At 35.1% G+C, this 27942-nt stretch overlaps 1 protein-coding gene across 1 annotated transcript in view; it reads right to left on the bottom strand.

The window, feature by feature from the left end:
- inpp4ab (inositol polyphosphate-4-phosphatase type I Ab) overlaps nucleotides 1-22135 on the bottom strand; it is a 110710-nt gene extending 88575 nt beyond the window's left edge. The window contains 1 exon segment of the mRNA XM_056459690.1: nucleotides 22052-22135. The gene's annotated coding sequence lies outside the window, so the exon portion shown is untranslated.
- Between the last annotated feature and the right edge of the window lie 5807 nt (nucleotides 22136-27942).

Raw genomic sequence — 27942 nt, forward strand, 5'->3', positions numbered from 1 at the left:
CAAGGGATGGAGCTTTCCAGCGGGTAGATGACGTGGGCTCTTGGATTGGGCACAGTCCTTACAGCCCTGAACATATTGCCTCACATCCCTTGCCATGTTTGGCCACCAGAATCGTTGGGATACTAGCGAGAGAGTATTGTTGATCCCTGGATGTCCAGTGCCTAGCGAGGTATGTAAGGAGTGGATCAGATCTACCCGGTGTTCAGGTGGTATGAACTGCCGATGAGGAGGGCATCCCGGCGGAGCAGGGGCTTCCGGAGTGGCAACGACTGGAGGAGCGTTCCAGGTGATCGGACAAATGGAGATGTGTTCGGGAAGAATCTTCGTTGGGAGTTCTTCATGATCGTGATGCTCGTGTAAACGAGAGAGAGCGTCTGCTCTTAGATTCTTGGGTCCTGGACGATAGGAAATGGAGAAATCAAAACGTGAGAAGAAAAGTGACCATCTGGCTTGACGTGGACATAGTCTCTTGGCCTCTTTGATATATTGGAGGTTTTTGTGATCTGTGATCACCTGGAACGGATGTTTGGCTCCCTCCAACCAGTGACGCCACTCCTCCAAGGCTAGCTTGATTGCTAGAAGCTCCCTGTCTCCTATGCTGTAATTCTGCTCCGCCGGGCTCAACTTCCGAGAGAAATAGGCACAGGGATGCAGTCGGGGCGGTGTATCATGATGTTGGGATAATACTGCCCCGACGCCGGTGGTGGATGCGTCCACTTCCACCACGAAAGGAAGATTTGGGTCAGGATGAGTCAGGAGTGGGGCCCTTGTGAACTCCTTCTTAAGAAGGCGGAAGGCTGCGGCTGCTTCTTTGGTCCACTCCAGTCCTTTGGGTTTACCCTTGAGGAGACTAGTGAGAGGTGATGTAATCCTGCTGTAGTCCTTGATAAACCGTCTATAAAAGTTAGCAAACCCAAGAAACCTCTGGAGCTCCTTAATGGAAGTGGGTTCTGACCAGGATAGAACAGCCTCAATTTTCTTCCCATCCATACGTATACCGGTTTGGTCAATGATGTATCCCAAGAAATGAATCGACTTCTGGTGGAATGAGCATTTCTCCGCTTTGAGGTAGAGGTGATGTTCTCTCAATGTGTGTAGGACCTCCGCAACGTGTTGGCGATGTTCGGCCTCACTCCGGGAGTAAATGAGGATGTCATCTATGTACACTATTACAAAGTGGTGAAGAAACTCCCGGAGGACTTCATGAATGAAGTTTTGGAATACGGAGGGGGCGTTGACCAGACCGTAAGGCATGACCTCATATTCATAGTGGCCAGTAGGGGTCACGAATGCTGTCTTCCATTGGTCCCCCTCACGTATTCTTATCAGATTATACGCGCTGCGGAGGTCCAATTTAGTGAAGACTTTAGCTTCTCGGAGCTGTTCCAAAGCGGCTGGTACCAGAGGAAGGGGATATCGGTATTTTACTGTACCGTTATTTAGGACCCTGTAGTCGATGCATGGACGCAGCCCTCCGTCCTTCTTGGCCACAAAGAAGAAGCTTGAGGCGGCTGGTGATTTTGAGTGACGTATGTACCCCTGACTCAGAGCCTCCCTTATGTAATCTTCCATTGCCTGATTCTCTGGAAGCGAGAGCGGGTAGATCCTACCTCTTGGCAACTGGGCATCTGGAACTAGGTCGATCGCGCAGTCCCATGGCCGATGCGGCGGTAGCTGGGAAGCTCTCTTGGGGCAGAAGACATCATGAAAGGAGCTGTACTCCTTAGGAATGTGGATAGACTGCTTCTCAGGAGGACTCTCGACCGATGTTGTAAACAAAGAAATGGGGTTCCGACCTTGAAGAGGGAGATTTGGAAAACAGGTAGGTGTACATCCAGATCCCCATTTCTTTATCTCTCCTGTGCCCCAAGAGATGATGGGATCGTGCTTCACCAGCCACGGGCGCCCTAGAATGATGTCCATATTTGCACCCTCCAGAACCAGAAATTGAATCCTCTCTTGATGTAACAACCCCACTTGAAGAAGGATGTCTTCGCATTGTCGATGGATACGGGTCGAAGATCGAGTGCACTGGGTTATCGGTTGTATCTGGTATATATGCGAGGACGCCTCAGTACGTAGGTGGAGTTGACGACAGAGGGATTGGGAGATGAAGTTCCCTGCTGACCCGGAGTCGATGAGGGCTGTGACAAGGAGAGAAATAGAGGCAGTAGTTATTTGTACGGTGGTAGTAAGTGGTTTACATTGTTCAATATTCGTACTGAATACACTCACTGAAGTCCGAATGGGACGAAGGGGACACTCCATACGGGTGTGTCCACTGACACCGCAGTATAGACACAGACCCCGGGTCAGCCTCCTCTGTCGTTCCGCTGATGTCAGTCTTCCAGACTCTATTATCATGGGTTCTGGTTCTGGAGAGGCTGTTGACTCAGGCGATTGGAGGAGTGCAGACGAGGGGGTGATGGTGTCCTGTTGATAGGAACGGAGACGATCGGAACATCGGAGAGAATGTTGGATGAATCTCTCCAGACCCATAGTATCATCTAATGTGGCCAGCTGGATTCGGAGAGTGGGTTCCAAGCCGAGCCGGTACGTGGTCAACAACGATCTCTCATTCCATCCACTTGCAGCTGCTAGAGTGCGAAACCGGAGAGCATATTCCTGTGTAGATAGAGTACCTTGCTTTAGATGATACAGCTGCTCTCCAGCGGCTACTTCCCCATCAGAACGTCCAAACACCTCTTTGAAATACTCCGTGAAGGTAGTGATGGAATTCATGACCGGCCCGGCTTGGTTCCAGATCGTCTCAGCCCATTTAAGTGCAGGCCCAGAGAGTAGTGATACGATGTAGGCGATCTTTGACTTATCTGTGGGATATAGAGAAGGTTGCATTTCGAATATGAGGGAACATTGTAACAGAAAACCATTGCACTCCCCCGCTCCGCCTGAGTAGGGCGCTGGTCGGGCCATGGGACTGGAAGGAAGGGCCGAAGAAGAAACTGTGGAGGCGGAAGTGCTCGGTGCTGGTGGTGCGTTGGAAAGTGGAGCTGGTGGCTGTAGAATCCGCTTCAACTGGTCCACCAGCTCTTGAAAGTGATCGGGGGTGCTCATGTTGTCGTCGTTATTGGTCCGGGCTTCTGTTATGAAGCGGACAGGAGACGGAGGTAAGGAAACGTTAGGGTGTTTATTAAATGACAACAAGGAGCACATGAAGGATAGCCAGGAGGATCAGGAATGATGTTGGGGTCTTTTCCTCCGTGGCTGGGTAACAGGAATACACGAGGATGGACAGCACACACCAGATACAGCTGACAGAGGATGACACAAACTTGGAAGGACTGGAAGACAGGACGATTCGGGTGGACCAGGAGGACTAGGAGGAATACAAAGAGAACAGGTAAGTAAAGCGTTTGTTTTAGCTGAGGATGACTACGCTGAGTGGTCGCTCAGTTGTCCGCTTTCGTCGAGACGAGCCCGGACAATGAGCGACTGGAGTGCTGTGCTTTATCTGGTGCTCGTGAATGTGATGCAGCTGTGTGCTCATTAGAAGTCAGGTGATGGTGATCTTCGTGAGTGGGGATCGTGAGAGCCTGACCAATCCGTGACAATAATATGCATCTCCACTTTTGCCTCACCTGTATCAGTTCCAATAACAAGTTCTTGATGCGCTGACTAGCTGCTCCACCCGTTGCACTAAACAGGTCAAGAAATTTTTGAGTGTACTTGTCCAGCTGGGATATAAACACTGATTGTAGTGGAACTGCACCTTCGGAATTCTTCATTTATCTGTAATACATCAATTGTTTGTCTGTTATTTGGAACACTCAATATGCGTAAAGTATTGGCAACCTTTCATTCTTATGCAATGTAATACACCATAAAACATGTGGTGTGAATCTTCAGTATGGATTCAGCAAAAAGTGTGTCTAGTATCACAAAAACATCTTTGTTCACCATTTAAACAAAAACTGAGTGAACAGCATATCAGTGATAAATCATTTACCTGTAATGGTTCAAAGACGACAGGCCATCTTTCTTTTAATTTTGGACGATATGGGGACTGGGCAACCACTTCTATTCTTCTCCAGCTATATGTCCTGGCCATCATGTTATTTATGCCTCTGACATCCTTTTCTAAAGAAGCAACACAAATCAAATAAGAGTTTAGGAAAATATCAGGATCACTGATGTTATTGTAATGCAAAATAAATATTTAAGATTTTTAGTTGAACAAATGGTATGAATTTTTATGATTTGCAGAGGGGCGCCAAAAATATGTCCTCATCTTTTTCAAATCAAGCAAGAACAATCACTGTGACTCCAAACACTTAGCAGTTAATGTAACTTTTAACTGGCACATGTACGAGGATGAGAGACCATGCTACTAATGTTTTGCTAGCTAATTCTGAAAGAGGCTGAACATTTAAGACAAATTATTTGAGACAGAATAATTCACCAAAGCTAACGCTAACATTACTAGACAAAACAAAATGACAATGTTTTTTGTAAAAGTACACAAACTTAGTAGAAACATAATCTGGCAATAGATCTCACATATACTCATCCTGTTAGCGATAATTGTTTTAAGATTAATATACAATTTCAATAACTTACCTTCGGTAAGGCCGCATGGCGCTCAGCAAAACTGACAAACATACAGTGTGAAACCTGGTGATGCGTTTACATGTTATAGTGCAATAAATGCGTGCTCATTTGGCTAAAACCTAACTTTATGCAATGTAAATAGTTTACTTACATGTGTTGCATGTTGTATAAAGCCCTCAAACTCCACAGAAATCCAAAACTGGTCCGGTACAGGTGACACTCTGAGCAACGACGTCGTTCTGTGTGCATCCTGCAGCATGTGGGCGGATCGTGACGTTTTACTTTGGATATAAACACTTAAATAAAGTTTTGTAGAAGCAATTTATTTTGAAGGTCAGTAAAATGCAATTTTTAATAGGTAATAATAAGTTACAGAAACAATCACACTTTTTACTTTTGTAAAACTTAAATTAATTCAAAAAGAAAAGGTAATCAATTTATTGGAAGAAATATACTTTTTAAAATTAATTCCTATCGACAACACCCTTGAAGAACTTTTTACAGTGCATAAGAGACAATTTTAGCATCTCTTAACTGCAATTGTAGTAGATTTTTATTTATTTTCGCCCATCATGGCAGCTAGGATTAAAATCCACATTTTGTTGATGTCAGAGTTTGTAACATGTTAAATGAATATCATAACAATTGCTCAATCAACAGAATGTCCTTATCCTATTAGAAGATGCTTTGTTTAATTATTTAAGAAAGCATGAGAGTTTTGATTTCCTGAGAGCTTCAAACGTTGAACTGAGAGACATGTTGAGGGATTGAATGTATAAGTCTTTCTGTATGGAATAATTCTTATCTATACACACAGTCTTTGACAAATGTGATCCATCTGCAGTGTGAGTGTAAAGCATAGTGAGCTTACAAACCCACGTAGAAGTTATGTTAATTTTGTTGCATGCAATGATCAACAGCATTTTGCATTTGTAGAAAACACTAATGTTTTAACTTATAACTTTTTGCAACCTAAAAAAAAACCAATCTGAAATAGGGCTGCATGATATTACATAAATACAATATTTTGTATTTATACGATATATATTGCAACATAGGGGTGGCGCGGTGGCGCAGTGGGTAGCGACGTTGCCTCACAGCAAGAAGGTCAGTGGTTCAAGTCCCAGCTGGATCAGTTGGCATTTCTGTGTGGAGTTTGCATGTTCTCCTCGTGTTGGCGTGGGTTTCCTACAGGTGCTCCGGTTTCCCCCACAGTCTAAAGATATGTGCTATAGGTGAACTGGGTAAGCTAAATTGTCTGTAGTGAAGTGTGTGTGAATGAGAGTGTATGGGAGTTTCCCAATAATGGGTTGAGGCTGGAAGGGCATCTGCTGCATAAAACATATGCTGGATAAGTTGGTGGTTCATTCCACTGTGGCGACCCCTCATTAATTAAGGGACTAAGCCGAAAAGAAAATGAATGAATGAATATTGCGATATAAATACAATTTCACCAGATGAATAAACAGCTCTATTTGGAAACAATGTAATATCAATCAATTTGAATGATTTTGTAGGGGAACAAATCATGAATGAAATGTAATATTCAAATATAAAAGTGAAATAACCAATACTTTGTGGTTTTCAGTGTCTGGTCAAATTTTACTCGAGTACAGAAATTGAAAAAAAAAAAAGCCTACCTTAACACTGCAAAGACTTTACTGTTTAAACGGTTACAATAAAGCAATTTTCTATTAAAAATTGTGTCTGAATGCTCTTAGTGCTTAAAAACATGCGCAAACGGTAACTTTTACCTCATTAAGGGTAAACTCTGCAGTAACTCTACAAATGTTGTATATTTCGAACTGTGGCTATATAATTCTAATGTAACATATATAGTTGAAGTCAGAATTATTAGCCTCTCTGAATTATTAGGCCCCATGTTTATTTTTTTCCCAATTTCTGTTTAACGGAGAGAAGATTTTTTTCAACACATTTCTAAACATAATAGTTTTAATAACTCATTTATAATAACTAATTTATTTTGTCTTTGCCATGATGACAGTAAATAATATTTTACTAGATATTTTTCAAAACACTTCTATACAGCTTAAAGTGACATTTAAAGGCTTAACTAGGTTAATTAGGTTAACTAGGCAGGTTAGGGTAATAAGGCAAGTTATTTTATAAGGATGGTTTGTTCTGTAGACTATCGAAAAAATTACAGCTTAAAGGGGTTAATAATATTGACCTTAAAATGGTTTTAAAAAAATCAAAAACTGCTTTTATTCTAGCCAAAATAAAAACAAATAAGACATACTGTGAAAATGTCCTTGCTCTGTTAAACATCATTTGGAAAATGTTTAAAAATGAAAAAAAAAAAATTAAAGGAGGGGCTGATAATTCTGACTTCAACTGTGTATATAATCCTAACTCAACATTGCAGATCCTGCAATGTGACTATTGCAGATGTGCACATTGCGATATCGATGCTAAAATGATACAATGTGCAGCATTAATCTGCACCTTACTTATTTTAAAACGGTGGTGAGAACCAACTAGTACTGAAACCGGGTACTGTACATGCAGGAATCAGAGAGTGAAATTCAATACCTTTAAAGTTCTTTTTTTAAGACTCTTTCCATACATTTTAAGACCTTATTGCCACTTTAGGTTTCAACTAGGGCTGAGTGATAAAATCCTTGTTGATATTTATTGACCGAACACCATTGTCAATATCGCTACAAAAAGATTTGTTATTTAGTTTTGGTATGAATCGCTTAATAATAGTTTTATTAATTAGTAATGTTGGTAAATTAAAATAAAGTGGTTAAATAAAAAAATAACTAATATTCTTAAATGTATTGTCAATAATTATTAAATATTGAATGATATGAAACATGATATTGTGATATTTTTTTTGCAATATCGCCCAGCCCTAGTTTTAACCGGTGACATTTATTGTTAACTTACTTTATATTTACCAAATACACATTGTACGAAAGCACAACTAAAGCGTGGCTGGTGATAACTTGTTTTTCATGCATTAAAACTCAAAAAGGTGGGATTGAAGCAAAAGACAATCATTAACTGCTATATGAAAGGTTTAGAAGAAAATAAAACAATAATTAGAATTAGAAAACTTTATGTGTGGCTTTAGCAATCTCTCTGACCTTTAAACGAATTAATAAAACATTAGACTCCCTTTTAATACAACTCAAAACATTCATCTAACGACACTGATCGTGTCAAAATCTGAATACTGAAATAATCGAAAATTATCCAAAATATAATACCTTTGTAAAATAGCATTTATGACTTTATAATACTTTTTAAGGTCCTTTAATAGATTTATCAACTAAATACTTTTTAAGACCCCACAGACACCCAGTGAAACATGGGTTTCATGATTCTTAAAATACAGGAAATCCTTAAAACAGAATAATCAAATTGTCAACTACTGCATCAGTATTTGATAGTGAGCTGTTAAAGCAAGAATAAAATGTTCCTTGGGGGCAAAATAAAAGGTAGATGATAAACTACTGAATAATGCAGTCTTCATTATACTAATTTAAAGAAATCAGACCAACTCATACCTGTCAACATTGGGGTGTAAAAATATGGGATACATCTGCCCTCCCTCCAAAAAAAAAAAATCTTAAAGCTACCCAGAAGAAACCCCAAAATCCTTAATTGTAAATAAGCCTAGTCGACACCGTTACAAATATGGGGAGGAAACTGGCTTCAAATGATAGAATACAAACACTAGAAAATATTGAAAAAAAAACAAAAGGTTTTTACACCATATTTAAATATTGATTAAAGTTATAGTTATTTAGTGAAGAGCAGCGAATCTCTTATTTTGATCCACTGCTTTGTTTGATAACAGATCTAATGAAAGCATGTGTCATAACTATTTATGTTCATTTAAGACAAAATTATTTGTGTTTAAAATAAAACTCACCAGTACAGACATGTTTACATTTTATTAAGTGTATTTGTCGGTTTAAAAACAAACCCAAATCCCAAAGTGTCCACTTTCGCTCCTCTTCAAACTGCTTATACAGAAGCTGATCAGAGAACAGTGTCTTCATACAGAGCGCGTTCGTCAGTGGTTGCATAGGAAGGGCTACGGTCGACGCACAGCTTTAATGGAAATGAAGTGAAAGCAGCTATTTTAATATTAATTCCAACGTGCTTTCACGCCAAAATAAAGCGAAAGCATAATTCTTTTGAAAAGCTCTTGCAATTATATCACATTTAATATCAGCTCTTTAATGCCACTTTCACTTTTCATAGAAAGATTAAAATTATGGAAGAAATACGGGAAGATACTTAAACAGGATGCTAAAATATGGGAGAATCCCGGCATAAACGGAAAGGTTGACAGGTATGGACCAACATTTAAAACAAATTACAATGTCTTTCCTTTCGCTAATTTGTCATTTGGGTTGAATATATTGTTTGAGTATTGATATTGCAATGTGCTTATCTGCAATAGTCACATCGCATGATTAGATTATTTATAATTGATTAAAAGATGTTATTAAATATATATATATATATATATATATATATATATATACATATATATATATATATATATATATATATATATATATATATATATATATTAATATTTATATAATGATGAACATGTTATTTTAAATTTGATTGTTTAATTTCTGTACTTGAAAACGGTTACACTCTGCAGAAAACTATAAAGTACTCTTTATTTATTATTTTTGCTTATTAATTATAATTTATGCAAATGCATTGCATAGAAAAAAACACTAAATTAATAAACATTTTTCAAATAGAGTTATTTAAATCATCTGATAACATTTTATACATATCACAATATATTTTGCAGCAAAATAACCTCAAAAAGGAAAGATACATTGTGCCAGGTTGTAGCAGAATTTCTATCTAAATGAGCCATAAGTTGCTCTGCTACAACTTTTTCAAACACTTTTGATACTGGTAGGATGCTTATAGGTTGATAACTGCTAGTTTGCTGTTTGTCACCTGATTTATATATTGGTGTTATTATTACAGATTTTAAAGCAGCAGGAAAAGTACTATCATATATGGATTTATTTATCATTTTTGTGAAAGAAAAATCTAAAATATATATTTTATCTTTTTAAAAAAAGCAGTATCAAGGCCATTTTGCTTTACTAATATTCAATGTGGAAATTATTTTTTGAACATTTATTTCATCTATGGGACTTAGAGAAAAAGAATATTGGCTGCCTTTTAGGTTAGAACATGGGTGAACAACTGGAAATGTTGCAATGTCATATTTTTTCAACATCCTGCAGCCCTATTTGTTTTCCTAAAATAGTACAGCTTTGGTCATTAGAAGCACAGCAGCTTTTCCTTGTAGCGCAGCATGTATTATTCATCCCAGATTGCTTTCCATCATCCACATGACTGGAGAAGGAACATTCCATGGAAATACTCTGCATTAGGTTTATTATTATATAACATCTTTGCCTCGACATATTGTAGCACATGGATGAGGACCTTTCCACAAAGTCACGTTTACAACCATACGAGTGCCTTTCACGTTCAGAAATAGAAGCAGACAGACCTTTTAGCTCTGCAATATCTTATTTCCAAGAAAATATCAATACTGCAGGTCTGCATTGCATAACTACCGGGCATGGCTTGGGAAGCACCAAAGCATAAGTTCAGAAACAAATGCTCCGCAGATCAGTTGTGATTTGCTTCAGCCTCAAGGCAGAGCTAAAGCAGCCGAGACGTTCTAGATAAAAGAATGAGAGAGATCCCAATTCCACTACATGTTAACCGCAGCATGCATCCCATCAAGCATCTGAGCTCAGCATGGTGCTCATCATGCATCAGAATTATAGAATAAAATGTTACAAGTTTAGTTAGATAAATAAAAAAAGAATTCTCTTCTTAAAATGAATGTCATAAGTCTGGTTAAAATCTTCAGAAGCACAAATCAAATTGATTTCTTCCCAAGTTTGATTTAAACTCTAAATCCATTTACTTTACTTTCTTTATTGTCCACTAGGCATCGGATGATAACGTTTTTAAAAGTCAAGGTTTTAAAACAGCCAAAATTGTCTGCTATACCCTTCCTAAGGTATGTGTAAGATTTTTTTTTTATTAACTTTTTTTTATTTACTTTTTTTTTTAGGACAACAGTATCTCCAGTAGTCTGTGTTTTTCAAACCAATGAAGACAGCAGAAGTCAATGATTCAGTTGAATTATTTAGCCTGACACGTTTACTACTCCAAAGTATTACAAACGTTTCTCCCCTGTGTTAAAAGGGGAAAAAAGGTTTTGTTTTTTACACAGACATTTATAAAAAAGCATATTTTAGAGCAGTAATCACAATACCGTGAATCTGTGATATTTTTATCACACCGTGAGAATCTTATACCGGCCAATGCCTATTGTCCACAAGTGGAAATTTATATTTGGCTTCACTACAGAACCACATCGGCATTCACATTACGAATTACAAATTTCAGTGGATTGAAAATAAAACAATTTATTTGTCCCCCCATAAAATCAAGTATTGTGTTGTTTCAGGTCATTTTAAATAAGTAGTTTGAACAAACAACAAACATGATTTTTTGAGTAAACTATGAAACTCGATGGTTACCGGTTTTCTCAAAATATTCAAACAGGTTTAAAACAAGACAACGGTGAGTGAATTATGACAGAATATTCGGTTTTGGGTGAACTATCCCTTTAGAAAACTTAATTATAAAATTTAGCAAGTAAATTAGCTCGACATTTCGGCATTGATAAAACAAACTGTCAAGATCACCAGCGATGTAATCCTTGCTGTACACATGTCACTGAACTGCACTTCAAATGCCATCATGCACCTCACACACACCAGTTCCTGATACCCCCTGATTACACACACAGCTGTTAACTCATCATGATTACCTGACTGATTACCTGGAGTATATATTCACCTCTCACACAAACACATTTTGTGAGTCTTGTTTTTTGTAACACTACGAAGCGTTTCCTTGTTTTTTCTTTCCGTGCCGTGTTTCCTGACACTCGCTTTGTGTATTGTTTATGCTGTTAGCCGCCTGGATTGATGTCTTCACCTAAACCCTACTACTCTTTTGAATTGCCTTTTAAACTTAATACTTGCTTCCTCTTGGACTGTTTAATGATGTTATGCTTAATAAAGACGCTGCATTCAAATCCTCAACTCCGTTGTCAGCACCCAACTTACTGTTACACTAACAAACTAATTAAAAAAAAAGTTGTTGCAGTAACTAGAGTTCAGCATTGGTAACTCAGTTTTACAAGTTAGGTCCTTAATCCCAATTTACCAACAAGCATGTTTACAACTGTAGAAAACAATTACTAACTAACAACTTCAATGAACCGTGATAAATACATTTATTTGAACTTATATTGTTCAAAACTTCAGGTATCTTCAGCTTATCTTACTTAACTTAATTTTAAACTTAAATTTTTAACTTTTTTCAATGTTAAAAAAGGACAGTTCACTCAAAACTGAAAATCCTGTCATCATTTTTTGTCACATACCTATTTGAGTTTCTTTTTTCTGACAAAATAAGATATTTCCAAAAATCCTGGAAACCTGTAACCATTGATTTCCATAGTATTTGTTTTTTTTTCTACTATAAAAATCAATAGTTACAGGTTTCTAACATTTATTAAACTTTTAAGGTACAATTCTCTTGATTAACAAATTAACTAAGACTTTTAGCTCAATAAAATACTAATTTTCTACTTAACCAAAATAATAGATATTAAGGTAGTTTAGGGCAGAAGTATTGTGTAGGAGGGATGTATATTAAGGACATCGGCAGTTCATTCTGCTGTGGTGACCCCTGATAAATAAGGGACTAAGCCAAAGGAAAATGAATTAATGAATTAATAAGATCATGCAGAATATGTGCTTTATAAGTAATAATAAACAGGTAATATCTTAAAGGTGCAGTAGGTGATCTGCCAAAAACACATTCCCACCCTGCTTTCCAAAGCCATGCCTCCTGAAACACGAATGCGTGCACCTTAAAGATGACAGCAGACAACCCACTAATTCATGTCATTCGCCAGTTAGAAAACTTTACATCACTTTATAATACTACGATTCCGAACAGAAAAATGTATTATATCTAGCATGTTTTTAGTGAGCAAGCAAAACTTGTCATAATGTGCAATATTTCATGCATGCTAGGACCGTTGGTCTCACTCTCTCATGAGCTTTGTATTGAAACAACTACTTAGCTTAGTGGTTGGCCGGCAGCGTGCAGGAATTACACTTACTACTAGGGCCAGACAGAATCTGCAGACATTTTTTGCTATTTCTGGGCAGAATTTTGTTAAAAATCTGCGGATTTATGCTGAATTATTTAGGGAATTTGACAACTAAAACCTTAATATATAAAATAAACAATAATACCTTTTTAACTTAATGTTTACAATGCAAATTCAATTAGTTCCACGTCTCTCATATATATACTAAATGACAGAAAATATTACTTTACAAACTGTATTGTAAATAAATTACATAAACATTTTCATATTAGTTAATAATTATATTGAAATTAATTTAAAAACTGAAAATAAATTTACATACATTTACACAAGTAAATAAACAGAATCAATAATGGGTTAAAAATCTGTGGAATTCTGCGCTCGCAGATTCCGTATGGGCCTACTTATTACTAAGCCATACTTACATGCTATTTCAGACCGAATATTCAAAGTACTGTAGCATGGTAAACAATATTGGGAGTGCGTCACAGGTTGTCATTATTCAAAAATGAACCAATGTGATGTGAATATAAAACCAACCTCACCTCACTTCTGTTTTGTTGTTAAACTAAATCAAAATCTACATTATCGATGCTGTAACAGGTGCCTTGTGAAATTGAAAAGTCACATCGATCTTTCGCCGGAGGATTTCAGTGGCTGAACAACACTTCCGTGCATATAACCCATTCATAACAACAAAATCTACATAAGGTTTGCGTGACTAAAATAGTTTTAAAACATAACATTACCTAAATTTCTAAAAGAAATACTTTAGCCATGGTGTCATCCTTCCTCCAGCGTGCAAAAGTAACTCCAATATTGATTCAGGATTTTAAAAAGTTTTAATTCAGCATTTGATTTTACTGCTCGGATTGTCTTGTGTGCACATGAAAGCGCGGCGCAAATAGCACATCTGCGTGAACAGAGATGAGCAGTTACATCTACATTTGTTGACTGTTTGGGCTGCGTATCAGAATTTTATGGGAATTGTTGGCCCGGCAATATTAAATTGGATGAACATTTTTTAGTTTTATGCCTTACCCAGAATATAAAAATACATATAAACCCATTTAGATTATTTACTTTAATAATTACTATTGGAATGTGTAGAGACTTACAACCAGCACAACAAAAAAATGTTTCTGAAGACAATCACCTACTGCACCTTTAATAATAAGCATGCTAATAAGCAACTTAATAGTAAGAAATGGTCCACTAAAATGTAACCACCTCAAGTTACAGTTACAAATTTGTACTAGTTTTATCAACTCAAAAATGATGAGCTAATTCACTTTCTAATAGTAAGGCAATCAGTTTCCACACTCAACTAGTTGTTGTTGTTTTTTTTCCTCAGTGTATGCATTTCTTACACAGTTTACATAACCTCAGTGACAAAGTGCTTCTGTGTATATATAGGCTGGGCCTAATGGTCTCTGGGAGCCGCCAGAAAAAAAACTGATGCTCTGAAATCTTGGCATAAGGCTACAACATCTCTTGATAACGCTGCCAATCTTTAAGAGAAAAACTTGTCTCTGTGATTGGAATTCTCAGGCTGTAAATCTTGTGAAGGTGCCTTTTCAGGTAATGAAGGGGAATAATCAGACAACTCACACTGCCGGAAGAATGTGTTATGTCACAGACTGATTGTAACCGATTGTGACATGAGATTTAACAGCAGAGGTCTATGTGACCTGAGAGGAGGCAATGCTGACAATGAGGATGAAAATATCATTTTTCCGACCATCGAAAAAAACAACAGAACAGATCCAAACAAACATTTTTCATCACATCAAGCCACTTTGATGTACTGTATAATGATTTATTCAGGTTGCTTCAAAAAGCACCTTCAAAAACAACAGAATCAATAGCAGGGTTTCCATCACCCTGTGTTAATGCACATTTTGAAGTACTGAATGAGAATCGAGTGATGAAATGCCAAATTTTGAATAAAAATTCCTTAATTTGCAAGTTTTTACAGTCACTTAAGGTGATTTGGACTTGTGAGAAAAAGGATTAATGAGAATAATGCAACCCGATCTTTTGCGGACACGGAAATATTTTATGTTTTCTGAATTTAAGTGGTTACTTTGTACAAATTCAATTGATTTCATATGAAAAAAAAAAAGCATGACACCTAACCCAATTGTCATTGGGAGAGGGGGATGAACAAATCGTACAAAAATTTACAAATGGGATCGTACAAATTCATACAAATTATTAGCTACTAAATCAAACAGTTACAAATTGGCATAAGATAGCATTGGAAAAATTATGAGATGGAAACATATTTGGCAAATAAACTTTGACATAAAGAACGTTACACTCATGTAACTAATCGGCCGTTTCCATTATGCCTGGCTTGTTTACTGTTGGTTACTAGCTTACCAATACTACAGTCACCCAATCTAACCAACGTACGCATCTAATTTACATTTGGGATTTTTTTTTTTTTTTTTGCAAACTTTGAAAAAGATTTGCTTTATGTTAAGTTGGAAACCTGGCTAATAATGTAAACCATACCAAATATGACACAAAATCTAATTCTTAGCCCTATAGTTGACAACAATGTCAATATTCAGTTCAATGTTGATTCAGTTTAGTTCAATATTGTAAAGATGCTGCAAAATGTCAATTATGAAGCTAATTAAGTGTAGCAATAAGTAGGCCCACACAAAATCTGCGTGCGCAGAATTCCGCAGACTTTCCACAGATTTTCAGCAGATTTCTGCAGATTTTTAGCCCATCATTAATTCTGTTTATTTACTTGAGTAAATGTGTGTAAATCTATATTTATTCAGTTTTTAAATTAGTTACAGTAATATTATTGACTAATATGAAAATGTTCATCTGATTTATGTACAATGCAGTTTGTAAAGTAATATTTTCTGTCTTTTAGTAGATATATTATATGAGAGACTTGCTTTGTTTACCAAATAATGTGAATCTAACTGGATTTGCATTTTAAACATTAAATAAAAGTTAAAAAGATATTATTTTTTATTTTATGTATTAGGTTTTAGTTATAATACTCCCAAAATAATTCCACAGAAATCCACAGATTTTTACCAAAATTCTCCGCAGAAATAGCAAGATTTCGCAGATTTCGTCTGGCCCTGGCTATAAGCAGCTCTGCTGAAGGCAGTGTACATTCGGCATCAGACTTGAGGCAATACTGTAAATCCAATCGAGATATGATTCTACATCAAGAGCACATTGTGATTCTCTCTAGAATCAGCCTAATCTCACGAGAAAATGTTAGTATTTTACGTTTTGTAAGTTTAGTGGCTAAATCGCACGAATTCATATTCGTTCAAGTTCAGTCGTATGAAAATGTACAATTTTAAAAAGGAGGCGTGGCACCCAACCCCACCTCTAAACCAAACCATCATTAAATGATGAGCAAATCGTACTAAATTGTACGAATTCATATGAATTAGCCACTAAATCAAAAATTTACGAATTATCGTGAGATTGCGTTGCTTGAATTTATTCTGTGCTTCATTTTTTTCCCAACAGAAGACAAAGTATGTTTTACAAAAAGATGTACTCTGCTTGCTGCTAGTTAATTTTAAAAGTGTAAGCTTGGTGTCACACAACTTCTGCATTTTTGACCAGCAAAAACAGAGTGTTTTGAAAATACCCTGTTGTGTCTTCAGAAATTACAAATGTTATTAAAATGTCAGCAATTGTGGAGACCAGAACTTATTAAGCAGAACTATGACCAGATTAGCGCTTCTCTGCGGGTGCGTTTTGACTGTCTGTTTTTGTTTTACACACTGAAAGAGGAAACCATGTGCATAAGGGTTAATATGTTACTATGAAATCATAACTATGAAATAGTCTAATTTTTTTTAATTCAATGTTTGATCATATTGCATAAATATTCTTTTATTTTTAGAATAAAATTGCACATGCAATACATTTTATTTAAAAAAGTTCTGTTACAAAAATGTGCTATTATTTTGTAGTGTTTATTAAGAAATGAAGACATTAACAAATGCAAACCTGCTTAACCAAAACCTTAACCTGCTCTGGAGACTCTTAAGAGCATAAACTGCTATGACTACTTAGCCTGTATTACCTCTGTTTGAGGAACCAAAAGAGAGGTTATCTGCATACACAGGCATACAGTTGGAAGTCAGAATTATTAGCCCCCTGAATTATTAACCCCCCTGTTTATTTTTTCCCCAATTTCTCTTTAACGGAGAGAAACATTTTTTTCAACACATTTCTAAACATAATAGTTTTAATAACTCATTTCTAATAACTGATTTATTTTATCTTTGCCATGATGACATTAAATAATCTTTTACTAGATATTTTTCAAGACACTTTTATACAGCTTGAAGTGACATTTAAAGGCTTAACTGGGTTAATTGGGTTAACTAGGCAGGATAGGGTAATAAGGCACGTTATTATATAACGATGGTTTGTTCTGTAGACTATCAGAAAAAAAAATTTGCCTAAAGGGGCTAATAATTTTGACCTTAAAATGAATTTTAAAAAATTAAAAACTGCTTTTATTCTAGCTAAAATAAAACAAATAAGACTTTCTCCAGAATAAATAATATTATCAGACATACTGTGAACATTGCTCTGTTAAACATCTTTTGGAAAATATTAAAAAAAAAAAAATTCAAAGGGGGGATAATATTTCTGACTTCAACTGTACATCATTAAACCTACTCTTCAACGTCTGAGTTTGTAAGTACCATGTTTTCTATGTAGAAAGCAATATAATTCATTTTAATCTCCTAAACATTAAACATTTGATTTGATGTAATATTTAATTCATATACTACTGGCCTACTTCCTGTTGCTAAGGTCTACTAAAATGTGATTCAGCTTTTTTTGTCATTTCCCAATATAATATCAACAGCTGATATAATATTAATCCATCCAAAAATGCAAATTAACTATGTGCAAAACTGGAATATCCCATAAAAGATGTGCGAATAAAGCAGCATTTCCATCCAATTAGTCAAAACAAACAAAATCGTCACTTTCTTATTAACTGGTGCCAAATATCAAAAGTAAAAATGGAATTTGCTGTGGTAGGAGAAGCTGAGGAAGTATTTTCTTTATTTAATAAATGACTTGCAGCTCAGAAGACAAATGCCAACATGCAATGAGCGTGCAGTGACGTTTGAAGTCAGATGCGGAGCACTTACGCTCTTGACAGTTTTTGGAGGTAATTAATAATATAATATAATAACACTAACACTGAAATGGTTAAGGAGTTTTAGAATGACCAAAACAACATTTCAGATGTTTCGCAATGTAGTCAGCCTACTGGTTTGTCCATTCACACACATTTTTACCATCACATGATCTCTTTTGTGACTTTTTTTTAATGCACATACTGGAGTTTGTTTGGTAAAAGTGTTTCTATCGTAGTCTATGTGTTTATGCGTAGTTTATGCATCTTTTTTTATCGAATAAAAAGTTTATCCTACTAAGTTATGCACATATTTTTTTATGTTCATTTTCAAAATGTACGCACGTCTTGGCGTTTCCATCAACCATTTTGTTATGCGCATATCCAAAATGCGCATAAAAATAGGTGGATGAAAACGTGGCTAATATCTGATGGACAGTGGAAAATATTGTGATATGAATTTTAGCTCATATCACCATGTGAACACACTCTAACAAGTCTGGCCATTAGAGTTACAAAGTCTTAATGTAAATCCCACTTAATACAAGCTGCTGTGTGGTTCTTGCACATGGTCCTGGTTTCCATCTCAGCTGAGTGAAACTACCACAAATCCCCAAACGAATGCGTGATCAAGCACACTGCACTTGAACTGTGCTTATGCAACAGCCTGCCAGCTTCATGAAATATCAAACTCCAATCGGGAGTAAATCAGCCAAACCCTATTAGGTCTTGCTTTGTTTATGGAAGGGGTGTTTGGGAATGAGATAAACACTAATCAGTGAAAGAAATGTGTTATTTATTATGTACAAGCAAAATAAATCGAACCCTTATTATTGCAGACCATTTCTGTGAGATCACTAGCTGTAACAAATACAGAAACTGACATTGCAATGCATTGCATCAATATTTTGCTACATAATTCTTGTCATAAAATGGCAAAGCTGTGGGTTTTGTAGCAATATAACTCAACCGAGTTGGTCACAAAAAGTTCTAGCCTAGTCCAAAACACAGCAGATTTTGATTCAAGAGTAAAACAAATGTACACTCAAAAAAGGAGTATGCTTAGCCGAATAATCACTGCTTGCAATATTTGTTTGCCTTTTTAAAAGAATAATTGCTTAATGTTTTCAGAAATCTTTCTTTGTAATGACACTTTTTTATGTTACAGCCACAATTTAGTTTAACTGAAACTTTTAACGTTTTCATTTCTTCTTTCAACAATAAAATATATATTGAAAATCATTAATCTAAAACAAAATCACCAGATTTTCAAGAACTACATAATCTAGAATGTGTTTTGTAAGATTTATTAAAACAGATTACTGTGTTAGCAACAGAGAGGGAGGACACGTATGTTGCATTGAATACATCAAAATTGTTCTTGTGTTTATTCTAGATGCTGTAACCTACAGTATACAAAAGCTGTAAACAATGTGAGCTTAGTGTGAGTTTAAAGACTGTTTACTAAGGTTGCAAAGGGCATTAAAGTCTAAATATTGCTCAGCTTCTTTCACAGAATGATTATTTTGCTTCATGAGAACTCAATGTATCATCAAGGTTTTGTTTTATTTACTCTCAAAGTGCCAATAGCTGCACTGTAAAACCCAAAAAGTTAAGATAACTCAAACCATTTGAGGAAACCGATTGCAACAAACCTTTTAAGTTCAAAAACTAATCCTAATCAGTACTGTGAACTCCATTTGAGTAAATGAAGCAATTTGAGCACAGTAAAACCCAATAAATGAAGTGAACTCAAACCAACTGAGCACTGTAAAACCCAATAAGTTAAGGCAACTCAAACCATTTGAGGAAACCGATTGCTTCAAACCATTTCAGTTAAAAAATGAATCATTATGAGTACTGTGAACTTACTCTATTTAAGTTAAAGTAATGAGGTATTTAATTAACTCATTACCTTCAACCCCGAGTTCAAAACTCTTTTCAATTGAGTAGAATTAACTTTCAGTCAATTTTGAGTTAACCACACTCATTTCATTTGATAAAGTTGACTGTTGAGTTTTACATTGTGTTGTCTTCCTTTTTAAAATCCACCAAAGACCACAGTATTAGTTAAAAATGTTAATTTACACCCTGCTAAAGAAATTATTAATATGTTATTGAAGTTAAGTTGGTTTTATATTCACACATTCGTTCACTGACAACTTGTGACATGGTGCATATACTGTTTATCATGCTACTTTGAATATTCTGTCAGAAATATCATGACTTCAAAACAACATTAGTATGGATGCACAATTTATCGGAGGCCATATCGTTATCGGCAGATAAATGCTATTTTTAATGTTATCGTTATCGGTCTGATGTCTAAATTAGGCCGATATCTTTAAGCTGATAAATTATGGAATTGTACAAAACTGCCTGCCTCGTGCATGCGTAGGTTGAACTTGTTCAGACTTATCAAGTGCACTATAATAGAGCTTTCCTCACATTGTGTATTCCTTCAAAGTCCCTCCTCTATTTGTGTGGCATTGCTGTGCGTTAATAACTCAGTAAGTAACCATGTTCCTTATCATTGATATGTTTGATAAAGCATCATTGTGTATTTTAGTTTAAATCACCTTAGGAAATATATTACATGTGTAAACATAATAGCATGTGTTAATCAACTGTAATCTAATATGATTATTTGTTATTATCAAAAGCATTGCTTGCCATGTGTTGTTAATGTAAGATTGTATTCAGTTTGATCGGCACATTTATAATGATTATAACGAGCGCACGGGATGTTTATCATGTGTTCAATCTTAAAAAAAAACAAATGGAACAAATTTATGTCGCAAGTAATACTATCTGTATTTAGCTTTTCGCTTGAACGGTGGCTCTGAACTGTCAAAACACCTCTCAAAACGCTTTTTGGAACATTAAATATTTGTACATTACTGTAATACATTTTATTCAAGAACATCTGAGCTGGTTTTAGTTCTTAGTTCTTTCATTTTCATTTTATTTAAAATATATTTATTTAACTTGCTTGTTAACTAAATCCAATTTTGTTGTTTAACCTATTATTTTTATGCAACTGTTAAGTTCCAGGTTAATTTGCTATGCAAAGAAAAGGAAATCATTTATTTTTGGCATGCTGGTTTATGTGAAATCGTGAATATATCTATGTAATCCCCTTGCAATTTTGAAATTATTGCTTTTTTGCTTTGAGTAGGCTATTCAGTTCATAAGATCAGATCACACTTTCAGGAAGTTTTAAAATAAAATCAGTTGTTTACTGTATAAAAATATAACATTTTGAAATATTTATCAGCTAATAAATCCGTTATCGGCCTACAGTTCTTAATATTAACGGTTATCAATATCAGCCAAAAAAATCCATATCGCGCATCCCTAAACATTAGCACTATTTAATTGACTATGAACAATGTTGTACTTTGATATGGGAATCATATTAGCAGCCAAAGACTATTTAGAATTTGCAAAAAAAAAATAAAAAAATTCTGAATACACAATATTAAGGAGAAAGTCAGAATATGCGAATATAAAACTAACTTTACCTCAATATCTTGATAGCCCAAGTGTGTGTGTACTTTTTTTTCATTTATAGGTGTACTGTCCCTTTAAGCAGCCTAATAACATGTATTGAGAATGTTGACAAGTTTACAAGCCAAATCTTAGATGGATATATGACTATGACAAAGCATGAACAACTCGGAAGCTTAAGTCACATAATAAATTACAAAATAATCGCAAGATAAACAAACACCGGCCTGTCAGGTCGCACCGCATATGCATACTTTCACCTTCTTCTGCCAATGAAAGACATTTGTTTTCCCCCAAAAAGCAACCTTAGTGCTGGTGCTTTCGATTTGAAAGTCGGAGTTATGGTTGTTACTATACATACATAGCAGAAACTCACAAAGGGGAAGCGATTATAAGATGGCAAAGCAGCCAAGTCATACAAACAGCTCGCAAATGTAACTTATCTCCAGTTCGCCTCCCTGCGCACTACACATCAACCAAACAACACATTTCGTTATGGTCATTTCTCTTGGTTGTGTAACCAGTAAAGAAACTCCAGACTCATTCTTCGGATTGTTTCACAGATCAAATGTACTCACGTCTCGGAACGCGCTGTGTCAATCCATATTACCATCGGCACAGTTGTGGTGCATGCGAATCTGTGTTGCCAAATTCCAGCGCGCTGCCTCTCGCTCTTCCTCCTTGCGATGCTGCATAGTGTGGCCCCGCCCTGATGCGTGACGTCGCCGCGTCTGACTCCGCCTTCCCCACGCGCTCTGCCCGCAGCTGCACGTGCAGGGGAAAACACTAAATAATAGGGCTAAACAAGACAACGCTGTCAAAAAAAATAAAACAGTATACGAGTGCTTCTAATTCCTTTAATTGTGAATGTGGCAACTTTTATTGATCTAAGTCCCTTATAGGCTATTATTTGTTATGGAATTAAAAGGTTATATTTTAACCCTTTGACTGTCTGCTCTACCAAATTGTTGACCATGTTTTGACTGCAGGCCTGGCCCTGTATATGTGGGGGCCCTAAGCAGGATCATTTTGGGGCCCTCCCTTGCTCTAAATAGTGGAGTATAGCCATTGAAAACCATCCCACAATGATTTTATTGCTTATTAAATACAATAAATGAAATAAAAAAGTAAAGACTGATTTCTTAGACTTAACAACAATCTGAATGACTTGGCCATTTTCTTCCTTATGGAGTGTTTAAAACATATTCTATTAATTTAGCAAACAGATTGAAGAATCTATAAAAGATTCCAGGTTGAGTTTTTAAAAAATATAAATTCCAAAAGTGGGACAATGCAGTGGCGCAGTAGGTAGTGCTGTCGCCGCACAGTAAGAAGGTCGCTGGTTCGAGTTGGCGTTTCTGTGTGGAGTTTGCATGTTCTGTGTGGAGTTTCCTCCGGGTGCTCCGGTTTCCCCCACAGTCCAAAGGCGTGGTACATGTGAATTGGGTATGCTAAATTGTCCGTAGTGTATGAGTGTGAATGAGTGTGTGTGGATGTTTACCAGAGATGGGTTGCGGCTGGAAGGGCATCCGCTGCATAAAACGAATGCTGGATAAGTTGGCGGTTCATTCCGCTGTGGCAACCCCAGATTAATAAAGGGACTAAGCCGGCAAGAAAATGAATGAATGAATGAAATTCCAAAAGTAAAAACCCTGTAATGAAACGACACTGAACAATAATTTGCCAAAACTGAAAATGCATTACTCAGTATAATAAAATCTACATTCTGAATTCATTAAAAACTCAAACAACAACAACAACAACAACAAAACAATTATTAATGCAAAGAATGATCCATAAATAATAAAATCAATAAGCAAATAATATAAAGTATATATAAAAAGTGAAGCAACAAACACTGGGTTAATGCAATACCCAAACACAAACTATTATGGATGGATGAATGGATGGATAGATAGATAGATAGATAGATAGATAGATAGATAGATAGATAGATAGATAGATAGATAGATAGATAGATAGATAGATAGATAGATAGATAGATAGATAGATAGATAGATAGATAGATAGATAGATAGATAGATAGATAGATAGATAGATAGATAGATAGATAGATAGATAGATAGATAGATAGATAGATAGATAGATAGATAGATAGATAGATAGATAGAGAAACACTCCAGCCCAACATGCCTGAATGACTACTGCCCTATAGCACCCATCATCATGAAGCACTTCAAGCAGTTGGTCCTGGCACATCTGAAAGACTCTCTGCCATCCACACTGGAGACCCACTTTATGTATGTAATTATGTACACACCCACTGTACATATACATTTGTGATTATGTTTATCTATCTGCACACTTCTGATTATTAATAGCAACCTGTACATATATTCATGTATTGTAAATCTCTATTCATAGCTAATACAACCTGTATATAATGTTCATCCATCTGTAAATATCACCATGGGTTTTCTCTAACTGCACTTTATAACTTATACCTGTATCCTGCACTTGCTGCTAATGCACTGCTGGTTAGACCTAAACTGTATTTCGTTGCCTTGTACTTGTACATGTGTAATGTTAATAAAGTTTAATCTAATCTAAACAACAACAGAAATTAGTCCAAGGCACTCGGAAAATGTGGAAAATGTAAAAAAAAAAAAAAAAAAATATATATATATATATATATATATATATATATATATATATATATATATATAAAATATATATACTGTATATATATATATATATATATATATATATATATATATATATATATTTTTTTTTTTTTTTTTTTTTTTTTTTTTTTTTTTTTCACTTTTTTTTTTTCACTTTTTTTGAGTGCCTTGGACTAATTTTTGTTGTTGTTTTGATGAATCCCTTACCCAAAGAGCACCGACCAAATATTTTAGTTATCCCTGAGCGGTTTTTGTTTGTCTTTCTGGTTTAATCTAATCTAATCTAATATATAGACCAAGTTTAAAAAAATGGGGTGCTTATAGATAGTGCCGGCTCTGTTTGACTGTTTTAAATAATGACTGTTAATGCAATTTAAAGAATGACTGTTTTAAATAATGGTTACACACAGCATTGTTGGTTTACAAAAAAAATCAAACAAACATAATCCTGTTGCACTACTACGCTTGATTTTGGTTTTAGCCTATTGCAAAACAAAACAAAACAAAACAAAACAAAACAAAACAAAACAAAACAAAACAAAACAAAACAAAACAAAACAAAACAAAACAAAACAAAACAAAACAAAACGAAACAAAACAAAACAAAACAAAACAAAACAAGGAAGCATGTTAAATGAGAATCTGAAATATTTTGTGGCATACTTCAAAAAATAAAGATAATTTATTGCTCAAAAAATTTTAATTTTAATTTTTTTTTTAATAAATTGGACTTACACTTCATATTTTCAGATTTTTTACATTATATGTATTAATTCCCATACTTTTACTATAAACCAACATGTCAACCATTTGGTAGAGGTTGATATTTTAGAAATTATGGGATGTGTTGAAAAAAATGCATCGAGTGTGTTAACTAGTGACATTAGGAATTATTTTTTTTCCTTGGTGGGGTAGTTAAAGGGTAAATATTCTTTTTTTTAATCAATTTAGTTGCACAAAAATTGTATCCCTCAATGAAAGTCTTCGTATTTATTAAGAAAAGCATACACAGTATTTGAATAGACATTAGGCTAATTTGGTCTGTTTCTCTGATTATGATCAGAAATATGTTCTTATGTTATGTTTGACCGTCTGTTGCATGGCGTAATGTTTCTGTAATGTCAAGTCTGTTTCGTAGCACGACAAATGTTGGAAATTATTGATTACAAGATCTATATTGCCATCGTGCGGAGGCTTTTAGAAACACAGCGCAGTTTTAATTTCACTTTCATTTTGCTGTGATTTTTAATCAGGCACAATCAAAAAATATTGTAACAAAACAATTGTAGCAAAATGTAAATTCGTATAAAGTCTTAGTTATATTCGCTATAAAATATTTTTCAAAACCATAAAAGAATAAATATGAGTTTAAAATAAATAAATAAAAAATATCTTTTTTTTTTTGTTTTGTTTTATGTGTGCTCTCTAGGCGACACGGTGGTTTAGTGGTAAGCACTGTCGCCTCACAGGTTCCTGGTTCGAATCCTGGCTGGGTCAGTTGATATTTCTATGTGAAGTTTGCATGTTCTACCTGTGTTCGATTGGGTTTCCCCCACAGTACAAAAACTTGTGGTATAGGTGAATTGAATAAACTAAATTAGCCTTAGTGTATGTGTGTGAATGAGTGCGTATGGATGTTTCCCAGTACTGGGTTGCAGCTGGAAGGGCATCCAGTTCATTCTGCTGTGGTGACCCCTGATGAATAAAGCGACTAAGCCGAACGAAAATGGATGAATGTACTTTCTAAAAATGAGTTGTTAAATGAGTCGATCGGGTTAAAATGACCCAACATTTTGCTCAGATTTGGGTTAAAACAACATACCAAAAATATATATATTTTTTCAAAGTCGACAATTATTTCTCCAGAATAAGACATATATTGTTAAAATAATTTTAGCTTAGTTTGCTTTTAACTTTTTTATTTAACTGGGGACTTTAAGCAAAAATATGAGCAATGCATTTACACATTAGGGTTTATATAGCTAAATTTGACCTTCACTATACTATGTACAGTCGAAGGCAAAATTATTAGCCTTCCTACGTGAAAAGTTATTCAACAGAGAGATTTTTTTCATCACATTTTCAGACATAATAGTTAATAAATTATTGCATATTTTTGTCTGCACCATGAATACAGTATATAATATTTTTCGAGATATTTAGCAAGAGAGTATTTAGCTTAAAGTGCAATATAATGCTAAACTAGGTTAATTAGGCAAGTCATTGACAACATTGGTTTGTTCTGTAGCCAATCAAAAAAGAATTATCTTAAGGCGGCTAATAATATTGACCTTATCTATTCTTCATTAAAAATATATATTATTTTTATTCCAGCCAAATTAAAAGAAAGAAAACTTTCTCAAAAGTAAAACATAATAAGAAACACTGTAAAAGTTATATTAGAAAAAAAATAAAAATAAAAATACACAGGATGGCTAAACCATTTGTCTTCAACTGTATATTGTTAACCCCTAATTTTATGTAATGCTGATTTAACTAGTTGACCAATATAAAGCCACATTCACAGTCATTCACAAAAAGTCATTCACAAAAAAAATCAAATTACAGTACATTAAAAATAGAAATAAAAACCGAACATATTTTGTAACTGACAAAAATACAGCTTATGACTAATTGTAAAACTATTTTAGTCATGACATTGAATGTTGATAAATACACATTTATTAATGTAAATTAACAGCTGATTCATTATGAGCATCAGAGAACCCAAACTTAACCTGAAATAACAAGTGAATCAATAATGAGCTCAATAACAGATTGCAGAGGAAGAGATGAATGTCCGTAGCAAGCTAGATCAAATTAATACTTCAGCCTCGTTTTATCTATAAATAGCCTAAACTGGGTCATGAATGCTATTTTAGGTGGATATCCATGTTGTAGGAGGGTCAAAGATTATTAAACCTGTTAACAATAATGTCAACCAATTAATTTTAGCATTTTATAAATATTGCAGCTTAAGTTTAAATGCAACTAGGTAAAAATGATCTATTAAAACAACCTCATAACAACATCACCAGAAAACAAACGGACAGATGTAATTTTGTGTCTTTGTCAAAATGTGCACAACATGGATGTGTTTGTAATTCATATTTTCATGGCTGTTCATATAAAACAAATGTAATCTGCTTAAAAATAAACCCGAGACATATTTTGCCTATATAGTCGCCTACAGTATATGCACAGCTTACAGCAAACCATGGGTGGACCTAACCAATAGGTAAGCGGCCCCAATAAATAGCTAATGTCTGTGTCTAGCAGTCCACTTTCAATATGAATTGTTTATAGCTGATAAAACAACAGCTAACAGCTAATCAGAATCTGAAGACATTAATAAACTGATAAACTCTCTATATTAGGGCTGTTCAGCCCCATGGCTGGAACTGCTTAGTGCCCCAAATCAAAAATTTGCACCTGCAGGAAACATTCTCAGAACTTTGGCTAATGTTCTGGCAAGATATGAAGCAATGAACAATAACATTTATTTAGCAAGAAGGTTGCTAGTTCGAGCCTCGGCTGGGTCAGTTGGCGTTTCTGTGTAGAGTTTGCATGTTCTCCCCGTGTTTGCATTGGTTTTCCCCCGAGTGCTCCTGTTTCCCCCACAAGTCGGCTTATTATTATGTAAATATATAAAACTAAATATATAAAAATTAATACTTCAGTACCAATATTTAAACATGAATGGATTAAATGAAGACACTAGTATTCTAAGATATGTACAAATATGTTTTACAGTTAAAATAACGTAGACACACAGCTATTTTTATAAAAGAAGGTAACTAAATACTGACTCTAGCAACACATGA

This window comes from Danio aesculapii, chromosome 6 (assembly GCF_903798145.1).
Source record: "Danio aesculapii chromosome 6, fDanAes4.1, whole genome shotgun sequence".
NCBI classification, from domain to species: domain Eukaryota; kingdom Metazoa; phylum Chordata; class Actinopteri; order Cypriniformes; family Danionidae; genus Danio; species Danio aesculapii.